This window comes from Sminthopsis crassicaudata, chromosome 3, assembly GCF_048593235.1.
Source record: "Sminthopsis crassicaudata isolate SCR6 chromosome 3, ASM4859323v1, whole genome shotgun sequence".
NCBI lineage: Eukaryota > Metazoa > Chordata > Mammalia > Dasyuromorphia > Dasyuridae > Sminthopsis > Sminthopsis crassicaudata.
In genome coordinates this window covers 605,073,098-605,077,884 of record NC_133619.1, presented here as the reverse complement: position 1 = coordinate 605,077,884, position 4,787 = coordinate 605,073,098, and positions in this window count along the sequence as shown.

Below are 4,787 nucleotides of genomic sequence, written 5' to 3'. Positions count from 1 at the left end.
GACTAGTATGTTATTCCTCTGATGTTGAACTAGTTTCCTATCACTTGTGATTGATAAAAAATAATAAAGTCAGGAGAAACAGGATATTTCACATTTCATCATGGAAGACCAACTGACAGCATATCTCTCAGGAAAGATGCCTAAAATACCTCTCTGAAGAAGGACTTTCAATTCACAAAAATTCTCAGACAAAAAAAAAAAAAAAAACCAACTTGTTTACAACAGCAAAAACCACTCATTCTGATCCTCTCTTCCATCCATTTAAATTGTGATCTTGACCAAGTCATTTGGGCCTCGATTTTGTAACCTATTCAATGAAGAATTTTCATAGGCTCAAAAGATCCTTCAAGATCCTCTAATTAGACTCCTTCATTTTACAAATGAGGAAGCAAAAGGTAGTAATAAAGCTAAGGAGAACAGAACTCGTACATGTCTTCTGGTTCCAAATTTTTATTGTTTGAACAAGATGACATCAGGTTCTTTCCTGTTGTTGTGACTCAATCCCCAATGAGAGGAAGAATGGGGTGTTATGTTTATTTTAAGAGGGAGATAAAACATTTTAAGTGGCATTCTTGGAGAGCATTATACTGAAGAGGAGTGGCAAACTAGCAGTCTTCTTATCCCAAGGGGACATTTACTTTCAAAATGTGTCTTCCAAAGAATTTTAGAATAAGAAGGGAATTCACAGGTTACATATTCTACCCACATATGATTAAGAATGTAGTCTATAAAATATCTAACATGTGCTCGTACAGTCTTAACAGTTCTTAAAGGAGAACCCACCATCTCAAGGCAAATTCTCTCAAATTAGGATCTGCCTCTACAGCTTCCACCCTCTGGAACCAGCCAGAATAAAATGTGGTTTCTAAGTGAGCCTTGGCAGCTTGCACTGTCAAGAACTGCTGAATTTTTTCTTATTGTTCACTTCCTTATTTGGGGTTTCAGTTCCCTAATTAGCCATTTTTGTTTTGCCCTTTCCCAGTCCAGCTATATTTTTCCTTGACAGAGAAAACAAGCAAAATAAGAAAGATTGAGTTACCTTCTTTTGAACACAGTGGAGTGATTAGAATCAGAAAAACAAGGCCCAAACTTGTCCCTAATATTTGCCAGCTGTGTGATTACTTCTCTGAGTTTCACATTTCTCATATAAGAAATTAGCATGACTATCCCTTCACAAGACACAAAGTTCAAACAAGATGATATATGTGAAATGCCATATTGTAATATTCTTCTCTAGAATGTAATGTTTTCTGGGAGCAGGTTTCTTGGGGGGCTTCTGGAGGCAGCCTTAGTTTTAGTTCAGTGTAATCACCCCAAATGCAGCCAGGAGTTAAAGTCCAAATCCTTTATTGTTTCCATCAAAATTTTATCTACTTCACTTGGGGCTTGGCTAGTTTTCTGGAGGCCTTCCGGATTTTGCCTCTAGTCCCTTCCCTCTGCCAGCTTCTGTCTCTAGCTCCCTCCAAATGTCTCCGAATCCAAAGCCTCCAGCCAGCATAAAAGTGGAAAATGGAATGAATTTGTCTCTGCTTCTAAGAGTGGGCTTGTCCTTTAGTGATTGCTAAATTAGATTTAATCACTGTCCCTTCAATTCCACTTACTTAGCACCTTGTAAGAATCCTAACATCTCCCAATTTCTTTTGATTTTAGAACAGAGATAGTCATGACCTCCCTGACTTCTCAAGGAGGTGAGAACCCGAAAAAGATGATCACACTTTCCCTGACTGCTCAAAAAAAGAGTGAAAACACCATAAAAAGAGGTGATCACGCCCTCCCTGATGCCTTCCCTCTCAGGGAGATGAAATCACCAAAGGAAATAGGACATCAAATTAGATTAGCAGGTTTCTTAAAGGGCTCATTTGAAACAGGTTATACATAAATCCATCAATATGGGAGGTATTACACATAATTACATAAATCACATAAGCACATAGTAATATAACATGGGCTAGTAGTGATGTAACAAATAATATGAATCAACATGAGGTCCTAGAAATAATCCAAAAGGAATCTATTGTCCATTAGTTCATGTGCCAGTAATCCAATAATTCCTACAAGCTTTGAAGTCCTGCAATAGTCTCATCAATAATTTTTCATCTCAAGGAATCCAATGATTCCTGCTGGTTTTGTTCTTAGGTCTTCTCCTTTGTTTCCATATTTTTCTCTTTTTCTATCTCTCTCAGATGGACAAGGCGAATATGGCTCATTGGCACCCATCTGATTCCTTCTCCATCTGTAGAAATACAAGCAAACCCTTTCTCCCAAGCAGTTAATCTATCTAGTCCCTTCTATTTACCACTTTGGAGATTTCTCCTCATCACCTGGCAATTATATTGGAGCTGCTCAAACTGGACACTGCCCTTCTGGTGGGTTAAAAACTGTATTTTCCCCAGTTGTAATCCCTTTCTATTATCTGGTTGCTTTTCTACTGATATACCATGTAATCCCTTTCTGCCATCTGATTTCTTTTTTGCTGATTGATCACATCAGAATCCTGAACTTCTCTGGGTGTAAACTCAGCTGCCATCATGCCCCCCCTTGTCTTTTGTATGATATCTTGGAGCTGGGCCCTGCCTCTCATTTCCCTGGGTCAATCTACATTCTGAGGCCCAGTGGAAACCTCAGTTGCATTTTGGGTCTTCTCTCACCCTGTCCTCTCAGTCTATCTCTTTGCCTACACTGAGCTCTCAGATGTCCAACTTTTCCACACTGAAAATATTGACGAGTTTCTCTAGAATTCCCATGCCAAGAGGGACCCTGTTTTCCTATGTTAATCATAGTCTGGTTATAATAAGAATTTGTGCCCACTGTGGCACAGCGTCTTATGATCTCCTCTAAAGGAACATCTTTGTGTAGTCCCCATATAATTCTTCTGCAAACCTCATTGGCATTTTCCTTAGCCAGTTATCTGATCATTATTTTTATAGCTGCATTTTCTCCAATAGTTCTTGTGACAGCTGTTTGCAGATGTACCACAAAATCCGCAAAGGGTTCATTGGAACCTTGTTTTATTTTTGTGAAGAGTTTACCTTCTTTCTCTGGGAGAGTACCCCAAGCTTTTATAGCAGCAATAGCAATCTGTTCATAAGCTGTTGTGGGTAATTAATCTGTGCTGAATTCTCTCCACACTGACCCTCACCTGCTAGTTGGTCAAAAGTGATTTGTACAGTAACTCCTGTTTGCCTATTACATCTGGCTTGAATCCCACATAATTCATGATACTCCAAAAGCCACAACAAGTTTTGTCCAGGTTCTAAGCAGGTCCTTGCTATGGATTTCCAATCATGAGGGTTAGGATTTCATAAGACAAATTATTAGTAACATCTTAACATAAGATGATGTAGCCCCATAAAAGTGCAACCTTTTTTCAAATCCTTAATTTTTTCCAGATCAAAAGGAGTATATCTTATCCTTTTTTGACCTGAAGAATCAAGCTCTTCAACCACAGGGTATGCATTTATAAAATCAGATACATCCTGTCCTTCATTTTTTGCCTTAACCAGTGACTTTTATAATCTTGTCATAGGCTGCTTCATAGGTGCTTCTGTTTGTGTCACTGCCTCTCCCCCTCCTCCTTTTCTCCGTCCACCTATTTAGAGTTAATTGTGAAGTACCACACTCAGAATTGTACTTAACTCCATCCTTATCTGATTCTTCATCCTTTTCACCTAGTTTATTTGGCACCTCCCCCTCCTGCTCTTTCTTCTTTTTCCTTATTCTAACACTTATATAATTTTTTTAAAGCCAGCTGTATTAAATTATATGTATTAAGTGAGTCGGGTCCATTTTCATAGTAGAATTGACATAGTTGTTCTCCTACTAATTTCCACTCATTTAGATCTAATTGTTTTTCCATAGAGAACCAAAGAGATGTACTGTACAGTCTCTAAAAGTTCAGTGATCCGCTCCCAAATTATAATCAGACCTTGGCTTTTCATAACCCTGGCAATGTTTTCTACTCATTTTCCTTGAATTGGAAAAGGCTGTTTTCTAAACATCTCTCCCATTTTAGCTAAAATACTAGTTTAGCCCTTTAACAAAGTTTCCTTGTTGTACTCACTCAAAAGAATTCATATGGGAGAGGAAGACCCTCTGAGTTTACTCTGAGCTATCAAAACCAAAACCAAGAGTAAGTGAAGTTTGACCAGTCTGCAGTGATTTGACTTAAAGGCATAAGCTAGGAGCTCCATTTGAATCACAGTGGGCTTTATCAAATTCTGATTTTACAGAGCTATTTTTCAAATCATTTAAAATCATAAACGAAAATAACATGAGACAAGAATTAACTTTTGGGGGGGCAATGATTGAATGAATGCCTAGGGAAGAAAAAAAGGAAGGAAGGAAGGAAGGAAGGAAGGAAGGAAGGAAGGAAGGAAGGAAGGAAGGAAGGAAGGAAGGAAGGAAGGAAGGAAAGAAAGAAGGAAGGAAGGAAAGAAGGGAGGGAGGGAAGGAAGGGAGGAAGGAAGGGAGGGAGGGAGGGAGGGAACGAAGGAAGGAAGGAAGGAAGGAAGGAAGGAAGGAAGGAAGGAAGGAAGGAAGGAAGGAAGGAAGGAAGGAAGGAAGGAAGGAAGGAAGGAAGGAAGGAAAGAAGGAAGGAAAGAAGGGAGGGAGGGAGGAAGGAAGGAAGGAAGGAAGGAAGGAAGGAAGAAAGGAAGGAAGGAAAGAAGGGAGGAAGGAAGGAAAGAAGGGAGGGAGGAAGGAAGGAAGGAAGGAAGGAAGGAAGGAAGGAAGGAAGGAAGGAAGGAAGGAAGGAAGGAAGGAAAGAAGGAAGGAAAGAAGGGAGGGAG